We start from the raw sequence: 16,429 nt of genomic DNA on the forward strand, positions 1-16,429 counted from the left end.
AAATACCTTTGCAAAGCAGGAGCACAGGGGAGGCACTGGGAGAAAGGGTGAGAAATACTTGGGCTTATTTACAAGCCAGAACGCCATCTTGCTCAAGTAGACACTGAGCTTTGTAGGACCTGAATGGCTCCCACAGTTCAAGACAGCAACAAAACAGCACCCGTAACTTGAAGATTTAGCCATCTAAACCAGGGCATCAGGGGACACCCAGAGAAATAAGTTCTGTAAAAATGGTAAAAGGAATATCCAAGAAGGATGTATTTTTAAAAAAATAATTAATAGCTTAAAAGAGACTTTTACCATTAAAAAAAAACCCCGTAACTAGATGCAGGGTGGAATAATAGATAATTGAATTTCCTCCTTTTTCTTCAAGTCCGCAGGCTCCTTGGTCTAGTCTAATTTTCTACTCTTCTGGACCTTAAAAACTGAAATCTAACAAAAGTATACAGTAGAATTAGACAATTCAGATGCACAAACAATATACATTGGATAAATTTGGTTTAGATTAGATACATAAGAGTTAATAGTATATACAGTGCCAACCAGTATCACCTGAAATCAAGGCTGGAGAAGTTAAACCACATGAGCCATGCAATGTTATGACTTCCGAGAACCAAGTTTAGAAATTTTTTTTTTCAGTTCAATTAGGCACAAAATGAGGCAAGATTAGAGTCTGACTTGTCTTATGCAGGCACGTCTTATCTCTACTTGACTACTATCCCTAGCAAGAGAATGGAATTGGCTGGAGCCACTGCCCCAAATAAAATAATCACATTTAAAAGATTAAAGAAGCCATTAACATGGATTGACTTTGTCCCAGCAGAACAGAGCAATGCAATCTGTTCAGTGCTGGTGATCTGGCAAGGACAAATAAAAGTAGTCTGACACCCAAGTAGAAAGACTGGGACTCACTAATGCTGAGTGCAGTGTCCAAACTCACAAGGACTTCTGAAGTGACAATGGTTCCAAAAGAAAAATTCTATATGCAACACATGGATACAGCTTCTTCTCCATGATCAAAATGGTTACTTATACAATTCTCAGCAAGAATCCCAAAGGTTTTACTAATACCATACTTAATCCTCAACAGCTTAAATAAAATCCAGTATGCACAGAGGAGGGTGAAGCTTGGAAAAAATTTGTGCATCAGCTATAGAGAGAACTGATGAGCTCAGCAATAGCTCAAGAGCCTTAAAACACTGTGGAACATCAAGTCCCACTTCTGAAAGGAAGAGACAAAGAATCTGTGTTCAAGCAGAAACAGACGTAGAATCTATGTTCAAGCAGAGACCTTTGGCAGTCAGAGACAAAAAAAAACCAAAATAAAAAACACCCCAAAACAACACAGGAACTGGAGAAATTCGTGCTTGAAAGTAGGAAAGAAAGATTTTTGAATTCTAACTTTGCTTCTCCGCTTATCCACACACAATCCAGTCTGTTTACATGCATTTGATATGAAGGTTTGCTTGTAAGTAAACATTTTTGCAGAAGATACTGCATTTTCTTTTGTTTAAATTAATCCTGAATTAATTCAAAACTGTCGTACTTGTAGATGCACAAGTGCTTAGGCCAATCTGAGTGCAGTATGTGGGAGGCCTCTGCCCAGAAGCTTGACCTGACACATCCTTACAAGGTACTGAGATGATGTGAAAACTGAGATAACAGAGAAGTGGGAGGCTAGGAAAACCTGGAGAAATGAAGGCAATAAAGAAGGCATGACATGAGACAGACAGAACTATCATGATGAGGAGGAGGAGGGAGAAGGGCAATGCTTCTATAGCAAACTATGTTTCATTACTTCCTGTTGCTGTTGAGAAAGTTCTTTGCAGTGAATTTCAAACCCAAGGTTAAGCCTCAAAATTAGAAACAAATCCATTAAATGAAGATACCAGGGGAGATACAATGTCCATGCTGCAGTGCTATGGACTGTCAGGAGTTCTGCTGGGACTCCTTCACAATCCCAGTGAATGATGACAGGAAACTTAAACTGTAGTAATGGAAATTAATCTCTACGAGGCATTTTAGAGAGTATTTAGCAACTCAAAATTAAAAACACAATTCCCACGTACTTATTTTTAGTATAACGTTCCAAACAGTTGCTGTGGTTCCAAATCAAAACTACAGACCACAGTTTCTCATACTTTTCATGCGTACATGGTAGAGAGTAATTATTTTCAGCTCCATTCAATTTGCTGCTTTAATTTCCTGAAGGTTCCCCCCAAGCACTTTTGTGGACCTCATGTGGCAGGGGAGGCAAAAGCAGTAGGGAAGAACCTCTCAGTCCAGCCCTGCTGTCAAGGAAGTGTTATGTGTAACATACTTGCAGGGAAGAGAGACTTCTGTGTGAACAGTTTGCTTTAAGCAATGTAGCGACACTGAGAAGTTCTACAGCAAAAGCAGGGACAAAATCCGACTCACCATGATAGGTTCTACTTGCAAAAGTCTCCTTTCTCTCCTGCATGCCCTAACTCATTTTGGTGAAGCAAACGAGGCAGGCATCCACAACAGCAAACCCACCTTCTCCCTGGAGAAAGGACGGAAAAGTCAGCAAGGAAAAGGCAATCCAGAGCAGGTGAGTATCAGCTACACAGCAGCTATTTAGCAAACATTGTTCCATTCACTGCACTGACCAAGGGGGTCACTGGGGATCTTTAAGCCTCACAGTGGGTTACACCACGTTATTACAGAATGAACTGCTAAGAAATATAAAAGCGAAGAACTAAACCCAAAACAGCTTCTGCAGTGATACATCAACTGCAGCAGCAGTTTAAAATGGCAACAATATGGATGGTTTTAGGAACTTATGTAGCATCCAAGCTTTAGGAAGCACAAATAAAGGTTCATTTAATGAGTAAAAATGCATCACCCATCAGCTCTGTGTAGCCACAGGCGATAGGCATGCTGGTAGCCTGTTAATAATTTTAGTTGGTTTCTTTGGTTGGCTACACTTAATTGTTGTCAATAAGAAAACAAATTAATTTTTTTTGTTTTCATTGCTACATCCTTATGCTCAGCATTCCAAAACAATTACCTGGCAGATGCTGATTTGAGGGGTGGAGGGGAAATTTATAGCTACTCACAGGAATGAGGTAGGTAGGGCCCTTTTTCTGTTTCTAATATATTTGCCTATTTAGGAAGGTGGGAGGCAACTGTCCGGTTGATTTACTTCTGATTTTGAAGCTCTGCAGTATCATGTGCCTGTGAGGATGGAGAGAAAAGCAGAACAAGTTTTACTGTTTTACTCCAAAAGTGACAGTAATTTACTGTTCTGCATCCATTTGTCATACCCATGACACACTCTGACCCTGTAGCACTATTTTGGAAAAAATAATTCTATGCTATGTACATCAGATGACAGCTTCTTAGGAATCCAGCCCCCTTCCTGTTTGGTTCAGATAAACAAAGGAAATACACCTCAAAATCCAGTTTAGAGGGCTGGCTTTCCACCAGTTTGACCAGTTCTGTCAGTGGCAGAACTGACTAAATTATTCCAGCAGATCCAATACATTTAGTCCCTTCCTACTCATGAAAAATTCACCTTCAGAACTACTAATTTTGTTCAAAAAAAGTAATATGATTTAAAAAAACAATAACCCCAAAACCAACAAGCATTGCAGACTGATCTAAAAGAATCCTCAATATTAAGTAAATTAACCATGAAGCATAGACCTGAATGGTTTAATGAGCTTTGTCTCAAGTGTTTTGTATCCTGACTGGATATGTGAGCATTTTATAGTTTATCTAGTTTTAATCTCCTCTACCAGCTAAGAAAGCATAAATGACCTGCATATAGTCTTCTTTTACAGCCTGTTTAGCAATACTGTGACCAAATACCATTTTTTCTTTGATGCTAACTAAATATTGCTTCTCTGTTCGTCTATGCATCATTAATCAAAGTCTTAAAACATAATTTTGTAAAGTTTTTAGGGCTTTCATTCTTATTATTTTTAAATATTAAGAATATGAATTGTGAATTCTCGCAATTCTTTCAAGTTTTATCCCTCCTAGTTACACCTCCTCCTCTATAAAAAAAAAGCCATTGTGTATTTATGTAAGAAAATCCACATATTTGTTAAATATATGTCTTTTACAAAATAAAGCAGACTAACAAACTCTTTGCTATTTTCCTTTTCCACTCTCTCAGCTATACTTTTTCCAAGTATATGCTGTTGCACAAATTTATTTCAACATAACACAGCTTTGCTGGACATCTTTAAATCCCTCAGACACTACCTGCTCCACAGGCTGAGCTGAGCTCTCACCTGGTGAACTCATGTCAGCCACCTAGAATATTAAGTTCAGTATTCTATGGAACTGCACTGAAAAGGGAAACAGCCATGGTAACCTGACCAGAAAGAAATAAGTAGGCTCCATATTCATACACGGAGTATTTCCAAGTGGTGGTGGTGATGGTCAAAAAACCAACGTATTTTAGGTTTAGAAAATAAAGATACAACTCCATGCTGTTGGGATCTTACATGCACATTTTAACAAATTTCTACTGAATCTCACATGCAAAATTTTACTGTTGTTTTTGGCTAAAGATAACACACCTTTGATTCCCAGCATTATAGGAAGCAATCCAAAATGCTAAGTTTAGACATTTTAAAGAGATTGTCCAGATACTTTTTCCACTCTTGCCTTTAGTTCAAACTTCTAGACTGAAACATTACCCGAACTTCGCCTCAGTTTCACTGTAGTGCTTCTATTGTTACGTGCAGATTGTACAAGTACACATAATCACACTAAAATTCTTATAGCTGAGAAATGGTGCTCAAGGTCTGTGAGTTCATCTGATTCCTTTGCAACAGCAGCATTTCCTTCACACACACATTACAGTCACACCCACAAATCATTGAGAGCAAGAGGTGCATCAGTAATGCTGCTGTGCTGTCCTGGTGCCCTCTCATTCTGCTCAACTGCTGCACACTCACAACACTCAGAAACAGCACACATGGAAGGACTACTCAGAGTGTTACTGTCCATTCAAAGTGCCCCTTGGTCTCTCTGAAGGTCCATTAAAAATAGCTGTTTCAATTGCAGAAGTTAAAAAATAGCCAGGAGAAGTCTCTCTCCAGATAGCAAAAATCTGAAGGGAAAGAATAAATACAGAAGGGACTGCAGAGGAAAGTCTCTCGTGGTTTCTCTGCCTCCTGTTAACACCATCGCTGGATGTTTGCATGCATCCATCCACTGGGTAACAAAACAGAGGTTAGGAAAATGAAAGGAAGTATACTGGTGTCTTCCTAATTGGGTTTAATTCATATGACAGCACAAACAATGGGCAAGGAGACACCAAATGTGTCTTTCAATGCAGAGGCCAGAGCAAAAGCCACAGTTTCTTATAACTGTGAACTACAGATTTAAATGAAATTGTCAATTGCCAATACAAGCAATGAATTTGACCTCAGTATTCAATTCTACATTCAGCTATTTGATGATTCATCCATAATGAAAGAAAAACAAATGGCACTGGAGTCAAACTGAAACAACCACAAGAAAATTCTTCTGGAAAGAACATGAAACATTTACAGTAAGTTCCTATAAAGGTTATTAATACTTTCAAAATTCAACCTGTGTCTTGTTTATGGCATAACCAAAATGTGACAATCTCTGATGACTCATGAAGCTTTTGGTGACAGAAGCAGGATCACCAAGATATTGGAAAGCTTTCTGTACATTCCCTTTAGCTCCTAGAGCACTTTGAGGCAGCCATCTGGTTATGTGTTAGCATCTGTAGTAATAGCATGAAGTCACAAAACCCACAGCAAATGTTTGACTGGTCGAAAGCTAGAGACACCTTTTTACAAGGGAAAACTCTCTTCTTTTAATTAAGACCTTAAACACTACACATTTTTTATCACAAAAAGCAAAGGCACTTCTCCAGGTCCATGCTAGAAATATACCAAATCTCAACTCTCAAGTTTATCAATTATCTATATTCATCTTCTGAAATAAAATAGCTACAATCTGAATTGAACAAAGAAAGGATGTTATCCCCAGCCTCCCCCTATCTGCTTTATAGCACTTTCCCAGCACAAGTAGTCTACACTGACTCAAAGGTGAAGCTAAAACCCACAAGGCCTGAACAGGTGGATTCCTCTTCCTTCTCTGCACCACTGGTTTGGGCCACTTGGTGACACCTGCTCTGGTGATTGTCTGAGTGGTCTGTAAACATGACTGAGAAATAAATACAAGATCATCAAGCTTATTTTTACCTCTCCAATACTGTGAACACCTAGGCTTTATTGAACATATTCATCTTTTAAAAACACTATTAAATAAGTAGGGTTTTTTTCCCCCTAGCCAGTGAAAGCTCAGAATTCTCAATTAAATGAGAATGTATGCCCTTCATTCACTCATTCCTAGGTGGCAGAAGATGAATGACTTTTGACATGTATATTCCTAATTTCTAATGATTTCTAGCTAACTTATCTGCCCTAAGTTTATGAGAAAAAGCTATTTCTGAATCTTATACACATGGAACCCCCCCACCCCAACAGTAACTGAAAGCCATCAGCAAAGCAATTTACAGGCATATAGACACTTCAGTGGTGGGCTGCAGTAGGAGAGCCTATTGCTAGAGAGCTACACAAACTTTAGCAATTCCATGGAGTGCACTGCTGCAAACAGAGCTACCCCTTCTGAAAGAATACAAAAGCAAGCAACTGAAGTTACTCTCTTACACTCTGCATCAACCACCCAGTTTGCTGACTTCACAGGGAAACACAGCCACAGCTTCACCCTTCAAGACATTTTTACAACACTTCATCAATTTCATAGGGACAGCTTCACTTTTAGAAATAATAAATGCAATTTCACTTTTAAAAGAATCATATTTTATTAACTGCAAAGCATACCTCTGGATACAAAACCTGACAAGCTCCCAACCCAAAACTAGAGCACACAGTACATATAGATTCCTAAAGACTCACAGCATGAAGTGTAATCTCCCACTGATTTTAGCTTCATCTCATGAGACCTATTTTCCTTTAAAACCTATTTCACCTAATAAAGCCTGATAATGATAAAAAAAGACTAACTTAGAGGTTAGTTAGAGCTTCCTGTAAAAACTGGGAACATGCCACTGCTTTATATAATCACAGAACCATTGTTTCTCCTCTATCAGCTTCTTGGAACTGAGGACTAAGGGAGAAGGGGGGGACAACGGCCTGGCTCCCCACCATGGTACAGCTGAGCCATGGGAAGGGCAGGAAGCTGTCCTCAGAGAGCCACGCAGGTGGCCCATCTGGGATTCTTCTGGCAGCTTCTCAGGGATGAGACGTGGACAGGAGAAAGAATGGAGAGCATCAAAGGCACCAAAACTTGCATGAGTCTGTGCTTTCCTCAGTGATTGCTTCTACACCATGAAATGCCAGCAGAGCCAGCCTGACCTCTGTACAAGAGAAAGCGATTAAGGAAAAAGAAAAATTACTACGGGAAATTCTCCCTATGATTTAATGAGGGGTGTGTGTGAGAGAACCACAGGCAATAACTCTTCTATCACTCAAAATAGGTACCTATAGCTCAGATGTCAATGAAAGTTTTCCAAAAAACAATTACTCAAAATCTCTTTTTAGAGGAAAACCAAAAAGAATTAAACCATCTTTCTTGTTTTTCAGAGATGCTCTAAGTGAAAAACATGATGATTATATGATGAGCTGTCACTCGGCTACAACCCACTCAGTTCTATTACTGCTTGCTCCAGCTACTTTAACATTCAGTCATCTCAGTTACCTTTTATACTCATGGGATGTAGGAATTATCAAATGCCCCTTACGACACCGGGCAATCCCTGCCCTCAGAGTCCAAGCTGATTTGATCTCTTTGTGCTTTACTGGAATTTAGGACTGCATTGTGAAAGAGAGTAGGAACCCTGCCTCCACATCATTTGAATTCCTGCACCACACACATTTTTCTCTGCCCTTCCGTTTACTATCTAGAAGACTGAGGTTACAGAGTACAGTGCACCATTTGCATATCAAAAGCAGTAGCACTTTACATAAAAATGAAAAGCAGGCACTCTTCTGGTTTCAGTGACTAAGAGCTCAAGATTTCCTTCCTCTGAATCTGTAACTTCAAATTCAGGTGTAACTCAGTTCATCAAGACTGGTTCAGATAAATATTTTAAAAATTAAGAAGCTTCCCCACTACCAGTGTTACCTGATACTTATTTGCCAGAGACATTTTCTTTCCAGACCCTCTTCTTCTGGAGCAGTTAAAGACTTCACTGCCTTACCTGAAAGAACAAAAGAAAAACATGCAAACAAGTTCAAAGATCATAAAGAAACAATTCTTATTTATCTCAGTTTATATATAACTTGTTTGAATGTTGGATGGTACTACCTCACTCACCAGGGGGTTTCAATATCTTCTTCCAGCTGGCCACCCTGGGCTCAGGTGTGTCAGATTTTGTTAGCAAAAGAAGCAGAATGACTCTCTGCTCTACCTTACACCAACAAAAGAACATATACTCAAAATACTATTCCAGGTTACTGTAACCTCATGCAGAGATAGCAACCTTGCCCTAAGTTTCTACATGGAGGACCTTTTCTGAAGCAAAATGTCCAACCCTGGTGTTAACATACACACAAGTTTTTAGTGCAGGACAGTGAGCACACCATGAACCCTGACTTGTGACCTTCAGCAAGCTCCAAGACACCCAGCCTTGATACTCTTTACCGGACCAGTTTTTCCTCAACAGGAGGCAGAATTGATTCAAGCACAAACCATACTATCTGCTGAAGTTAACATGCCCCTAATTGTATCAACCTTTATACCCTTGATCAGATCAACTGTTATCAATCCAAAACCACCATACACCTCCGAGAAAGCAGGTGGGCAAACGAATACAATGCTACAAAGACATTCACAATTCTGTTTCTGAAAAAGACCATTCCTGCACCTTAACAGGGGTGTGCAGCCTAGTGCCTGGCATGCCACAGACAAGTAAGACTAATGATACAAGCCATGGTATCCTCGTGAGGGACAATAACTGGCCATCTCTGTGTTGCTTCCCTGCCTTTTTTACTCATGGTCATGTACATCAGCTAGGTGAGTGCAAAAAGGCTCCAAAACGGGTAAGAGAAAGATGCAATCATATCCTCTCTTCCCTTTAACATGACTGTGAGATGTGACATCAATTTTAATGACTTCATTGCCTAGAAACGTACCTGGCCACCCACACAGTAGACAGAGCGATGAGGTGGGAACGGAGAATGAATGACTCAGAGAAATCCCAGCTGTTTACCACAGTGTCTCACTACTCTCAACACCAACAGCAGTGGGTGGTGTTCGAGCTGTCCTTGACCCTGCCAAATCCCTCTTCCACTGCTTTCCACCATTAGAATGTTGATGTGTTTCCAAGTCCTACCATGAATGCATTACCAATTTCCTGAGGAAGATTTATCTGCTTCAGATAGTTTAAAAGAAAAATAGGCAATTCTCATGCTCAGGAGAATCATGCTACAGTATGAGTACACTGGACTACGTGTTCCTTTGACCTGTTTATCATTCACTACCCACCTAAACCCCTTGTTAAATCCTCAGAGATATCTGATCTAGCTCCCTACATGTCTTCAGTTAGAGTCAGATCATTTAAAGAAACTGCACTGGATCAGAAACAAGACCAGTATTTAAAATCAGTCTCAGGAAACTTCCCTCCATTTTCCATCTATTTTTCACTTAAAGCACACAATGCAATGGCAAACCCATTAAACACAGAAGTGTTTATGAGTACATTGCTGTTTGCATAGGAATCTTAATATTAATCCCCTTTCCTTTTAAAAAATGTTAAATTCTCAGACACATTTCTGTACTAATGCTCTGTGCCTCACATGAAGCCAGTCCTGTCAGGACCATGTTTGAAGAAAGAAGGATCAGAATAGTGGATGCATAAAGACATTATTGCCATCACTCCTTTAAGCCTTACAGGATTACCACCCACCTGAAATGCCATGTCCTTTTATTGCCCTTTGAGTGATAAAAGGGAGACCTCCTAAAAGTGCAAGTTTGCCTTGGGTGTTGAAGTCATGCATCTTATGGTGTATAGTTCTCTCTTAAATTGTTGCCAAAGCAGAAACTTAATTTGCTAATTATTTGGAGAAAACTACACCCATCTTTCTACAAGGACTCGCTTTTGTGGGTTCTAGATCTGTGCTGATTCCTCCAAGATCCTGAAAAGACGACATCCTGCACACTGGGTGTTCAGGAACCTGGGTTTCCCAGTCTGACTGCACCTCTCTGGTTGGAGACAAGTGTGAGAAAAGCAGCCACATTTCAATACATTAGTCCTGCTCTCTGGCAGTCTACACTAAACACTAATGAAAGAAAAGGATTTTCCTATAAAATTTTTTAAACTGGTAAGAGATAAAAGGCACACAGAACATAAATAAGTACAGACACCTGGCAAAGACCAGTGTGATCTAAGGTAGGTTGGAAAACTACTGGCAAGTTCACAAGAATAATCACAGTCAAATCAAGGCTGACTGGATACGCATGTGTTAGGAGTGAGCAATTCTCACAGCTCTATTTCTCATGAAGCAAGGAGAAGAAACTTAAAATTCTCAATTCCAACAACATATACAAACCTCTTAAAAAGAAATCCTAATTCAGCTGTCAAAACTGTCTTTTATGTCCAGCACCATCTTCAGTGCAATCCTGCCTTTCTGCCTGCCTGATGTATTCAGAGGCCGTTGCTGGAGTCACTTCCTCTTGTCCGTCCTATTTAACTAATGCAATTCAAGAGAATAAAATAAACTATTTCTGCAATAGCAGGAAGGCACATAGTGAACTGTGGAATACCAAATCTACCAATTCACTTTATTCAGTGGATACAAATTTTACCCATAATACTTCTCTGTAACTGACTGACACTAAAACAGAACAAATAATTCAGTAATCACACCTGCACCCAGAACAGGCTGTCTTGTTCAGTACTGAGGTCATCCAGAGAGGGGAATTTGCAGTGCAGCTGCTGTACTTTACATAAACACAGAGCTTCCATGGAAATTTGAATGCTTGCTTCTCACCCCTCCTCTCTTTTCTTTTTTAATATAATTTTCCTATACTCTTTGGAAAACTGTGAATTTTGTGGGCAGCTATGGGTTTTTTCCTAACGTGAGAATGAAATACATCAAAAAATTATTTTCTCTTGTAAACAACAGAACTGTCTGATGATTTTAGTATGATATTAACAGAAAGTCCACAACTATTTTTACAGCATAAGAAACAAAATTTTAAACTGCCTAACTCTACTTTTTCAAAAGCAGGCAAGACAGAGTTTTAAAGCAGAAATGCCCAACATTTTAGATTAAGTGTTCCAAGCTGAGTTTTATGCTTACATGGTTATAGAGTTTCATTGGCAAAATGACCCAGGATGCACTCACTTCTTTACAATGCCAAGTTCCTCTCCAAAAATGACCCTCCTCCTCCACAATTTTTATTATGCTAAATAGAATAGTTATTGTTATTTCTCATGTGCTAAATCAATATTATTTTTACAACACCCTTAATGGTTCACTTTTATTAAGGGCATTCCCCAGTACACATCATCTCAGTCCTTGTGAAAGCCACATTCTAAGTATTTCTCAAACCATGCTGGTAAAGTATGAAATTCAGATGTGATATGTACAGGATGACCAATCTTACACTGCTAGTTACCATCTACCAGAGACAGTAAAAAGTTCTGCAACACAACTACATGTTTACTAAATCCCCAGAAAACTTCATTACAATAGCTATATGTTCGTATATCATTAACCTACAGCAAAACACATTCAAGTTCTCATTTGGCAAAAAGCCCTGTAAGGGTGCAGAGCCTTATTTACGCACGTTCCTGAAACAAACTGCAAAAGGTAAATAGCAGATGTTTCGGTATTGGCCAGTCTAGGTGTTCAAACTGAGCCCCAGTCCCCCACTGCAGCAAGCCGGGAACCCTGCTTCAATAAGCATTCTTAGTAGGACCCATTCAAATTCTCATATATATCGGCAGAATAAGCAGGAAATTCAATAACAAAAAAAGGAAGTATATTTGCACATTTCAATGCATTAAAATAACGCACGGCTTCCATTCTTCTCTATTGAAGTTCCTGTGTATGTGTAAAAGAAGATGAAGAAGCAAAATTTTCCATTTCAACTACGGATTGTGGTAGAAAGAGCATCAGAAGATGAAAATGTCTCTGCCAGTCCAGCTGAACATCATCTAGTCAACTGTTATAAAAGGTACTTACTGAAATGAGTGGCACAATCACCATTCCTTCAATAACAAAGAATCCTCTCTGAAGCTAAAAAAATTACAACATGGTTGTTTTGCACTTTTACTAAGAGTTCTTGCATTACATCAGCTTTTGCATCAAAGCTGGTAGTGCAAAGAGGAAAGCAAAGCCCATTTTATGAACTGATGTAATCAAGCCTGCATCTCTCTGGGGTTTTTTTGTTCCTATGGTCACAATGACATCAGCCTACTCTGCCTATTCAGTAGTGGAGAGCAATGACAGTTCTTCACCTCTGCTCACACATTTCTCTATTCTTTTCCTCTTGCTTGTACATCCTGTCACATTAAGAGCCACTTGCATTTCAATGGGACACAAAACAACACTTGCCTCAAATCCCTCTCCTCACTCCTTTCCTCAATGTTTCCAGCTGTCAAAGACAACATCAAAACTTGGCTTGAGAAAGTGGAAAGAGGGGAAAGAGAAATCTCAGGCACATCTAAGCACATCTAAACACTGTAAAGTGGACCATGAATTTACAGTGTGGATCCCACACTCTTCAAGTAACAGCCATGTGTTAAGTGCAGCAGACACTGCCACAAACAGAGCTGACCTGCAAAGGTTCTGAAGCTGTTTGTCTGCCCCATGGCACAGTAGATGTTTAATTGGCACCCACGCTGCAGTTCCAGGAACAGCTTGGTGCTCCCAGCATCCTCCTTTACATGGGGCCAGATGTGCTTCAAAAGGCTCCTACAAACCCATGCAAGTAACTCCGTTTTTCCGAATCAGTTTCTACGCCTGTAAAATGAGAGTAATCATACTAATCTTAAAAAGAACAGCAACTGAAGAGAAGTTAATTCACTTGCCATTGACATAATCCAGCCCTGGAATTCCCCATCTAATTAATTCTCTCATCTGAGACACAACATCTAGGCCAGAATACATTAAAGGAAATATATTTACACATGGAAAGTACTGTAAGGCTTAGTGACAAATGTGATTTGTTACTGAAGCTTACCCGAAACACACAATACATTTTGTAAATTTTCCTACTAAGAATTTTCTTGGATCTGCTCTTCTGTGTATAGCACACAAACATGTATCTGCACAGTAGTTGGTACTAAAACTCATCTAAAAAGATGAAAAAATATCCACCATCAAACCAACCAACCTATTAACCAAACAATCCCCCAATCTCCACTTCTTCCACGTTTTAAAATATGAGGAGAAACTAATAAAAACTTTTTTTTTTACCTTTTCCACTGAATTAGATCTTTTGCAAGATTTAAAGATGACAACACTATGGAGCACCAAATGCAACCTGCAATAAATGTAACCTTGCCATAGACTGAAAAAATTAAATGTCATGCTGGATAGCTATGTACATAAGATTATCACAGATTTCTTTTGTTATCCTCTTCATATATTCTTCAGCTGAAGTCAGAGAAATAATTTCCATATTTTCCATTACAAAATGTAGACAATAAGAAAAATATGATTCTCTGTAGCTGAACTGCCTACTTCAATCCCAAGAACTGATTTTTATTTGCCAACTGTCCTACCCATTAATAAAAAGGAGCACAATCCCTCTCCATCTGCTGTATTTTTTGAGCATCTCACCAAGTAACATGCAAAGAAATGAGCAAATATTTTAACAACTAGAAGTCAAATGCATTAGAATAAAGGCATTATAAATATAAAAAGTACAAGTGATTTTTTATGGACAGAAAGAAAATGTTATGCACATATTAATGTATGTAGATATTACATGTTTGTAGAATCTATACGCAACATATAGGTAGATTGTATCTAAACTGCATCTATGTTATCTATATGTCTGTGTATTGTGGATCTATTTATATAGCTATAAACATACATACTTTTATCTCTAGATAATATAAATCTCTTAACTAACATCAACTACCATCAATTTTTTTCCCCATTTGGGAGAAGCTGTCAATTTAAAACAGAGAACTTGATATACATTTATCCCTAACCCTATGGTAACCCACGCAGTTAGAGCCTAAAGGATTTATTTAATATTCTTCTTACTAGCAGCTGACAGATATCTGACAACACAAAAATGTAACATTTCATTTAATTTCTCCACAGGCTGATTTCAGTGAGCCCCAGATGTTTTAGCAGAAGAAAGAGAAAGACATTCCACATTTTTACAGTGGGGGATGGGGAATTTGTTTATAACAAATGGTCCTTGCTTTAATAATTTCTATCAAAAATTAAGAGGCGTAAATTAAAAAAAAAAATCCTAAGTGGTACTCCATTCTTGGTTCATTAGCTTGCTTGTCTCTTTTTTCTTTTTTTTTAATTATTGTGTGTGTTAAGGCACCAGGTGTGGCAGAAACCAGTAAGAAATTTTCTAGAGGACATTCCATATTATCCCCTAAACTTATCCTCTAGCAGAAAGAAGGCAAATTACAACAGAAGACAAGTAGCTCTTTCTAGTGTCATATTGCATGCATGAAGCATTATACAATAAAATGCAATGAGAAAAAATTACAATGATCCCTAATATGATTGTAAGGTGATTATGTTCCATTTCACCTCACAAGCCTTCCAGAAGGATTTATTTCATGCCTTTATTTAACCTGTGATATCTTGAGAAACTCTTCAGAGGGTTTTTCCCAGACAGGACATAGCACACTGCGACAGAGGTGGAAATGACAAGAGGCAGAGTCTGTAACAACCACAGCTTTCCCCACTCCTCACAGCGGGTCAGATGTACCTGTCACATGTCCTGTTGGCAGTGTGAGAGAGGTAACACTGCCAGGTGTCTTGAACTCGATCCCACGTGGGTTTGTTCCTTTGCCCGTTGCGTCCAAAGCGCGTGTAATTACTACCAGGGGAACCAGCCATTTACAGAAGCACTTTTGAGGTACCTGAGACTGCACCCATGAAGTCTGTCAAATAACTAAAGACAACATTTCAAAATACACTCATTTGCTATAGTTTTAGACAAAGTAAAGAGCTCTGAACCCCTGCACAAAGGTCAAAGTAGAGAACAAAATCTTCGGTAAAACTACAGATCAAAGTGATTCAAACACAATGAGAAGATGCAAATAACGTAATTTAAGGAAGCTCAACTTTTCAACATAACAGCTTGGCCAACAGCAGAAATCTATCAGAAACTAAACTGATAGATAACTGATGGTTAGTATTAACTTTAAAGGTAAGTAATTAAGCTCTTTTTGCACTTGTGTGTTAGATTGCATTTTGTCTGAAATGCGTATTGTGAGCAAGACAGTTGGAGAATGAAAGTGCAATATAAAATGACTATTGCCTCATAATATAGCTATTACCACAGTCTATAGAAAAATGAAGCATCTTTATGCTGACTACAAGTGACTGAATACTGCTCAAGGACAAAGCATTTCCAAGGTTTACCTGGCAAAGCTTCATCAAGACTACCTTTCATTGAAAGAAAAATAACCCTGTATGTTAGTTAGAAGAGTAACCCTTTATGTTGTCAGCTGGCTAATGAAGAATCACATAAACAGCAACTTAAATATAATTTGTAAACCTCAGCAAAATAGGCCATCCCTCTAGAAAAAACAAAGATGCTCCATAGTGATATTGGCAGAGCATCTTTACATATGAATAAAACAGAAGTGCATCCAGAGTGCACACATACCTACACTCAATAGAAAGTCAAGAACAGAACTGTGCCTGCCTAAAATCTCCAACTGAGCAACCCTGTCACTGACTGGAAGGACACTGGGCAGCACAGGAGAAAACCAGCCCCAATTTCAGCAGTCAGAAAATACAATGGGGATTACAGCTGGAAGGGAATTGGGCAAAAGGCTGGAGACGGAACAGTGCAACTGACCATAAACAGAGTTTCAAGTACTACAGAGTTACAACATTATTATACTAAATTGCATAAAAGAGAGGGCACTGCTGTTTTAAAGAAACTTCCACGTAACAAAACTGTAGCAGTGCCTGGCAAAATGAGCCCTGATCTCCGACAAGGTACATCTTGTGATGTAAGTTATGTAAGTTAATTGGAATATTTCCTGCTGAAACACAAACTGAAACAGAAAAACCCACTATAAGAGGAGGATGAGATGCCTAAGACAGAAGATGAGAACACAAAATCTTTGGTGTCTTTCACTCTCCTTTCAGATACTCATCTACCAAAGATGTCAAACAGATAATATACCAAGGCAGCAACACAGCAGGAAAGGGATACCACGTCCTAA

The 16,429-nt window shown here is 38.9% G+C and overlaps 1 protein-coding gene across 2 annotated transcripts in view; it reads right to left on the reverse strand.

The window, feature by feature from the left end:
• The window catches only part of OTUD7A (OTU deubiquitinase 7A), a 107,705-nt gene that overhangs the window by 63,343 nt on the left and 27,933 nt on the right, over window positions 1-16,429 (reverse strand). For both annotated transcript variants that reach the window (XM_082290857.1, XM_082290856.1), the window contains exons 2-4: window positions 8,164-8,239; window positions 3,081-3,198; window positions 2,419-2,524 (exon numbers count right to left, since the gene is read on the reverse strand). The gene's annotated coding sequence lies outside the window, so the exon portion shown is untranslated. The remainder of the gene's footprint in view (window positions 1-2,418; window positions 2,525-3,080; window positions 3,199-8,163; window positions 8,240-16,429) is intronic.

Source organism: Coloeus monedula, assembly GCF_965178545.1.
Source record: "Coloeus monedula genome assembly, chromosome: 14".
Classification (NCBI taxonomy): Eukaryota; Metazoa; Chordata; class Aves; order Passeriformes; family Corvidae; genus Coloeus; species Coloeus monedula.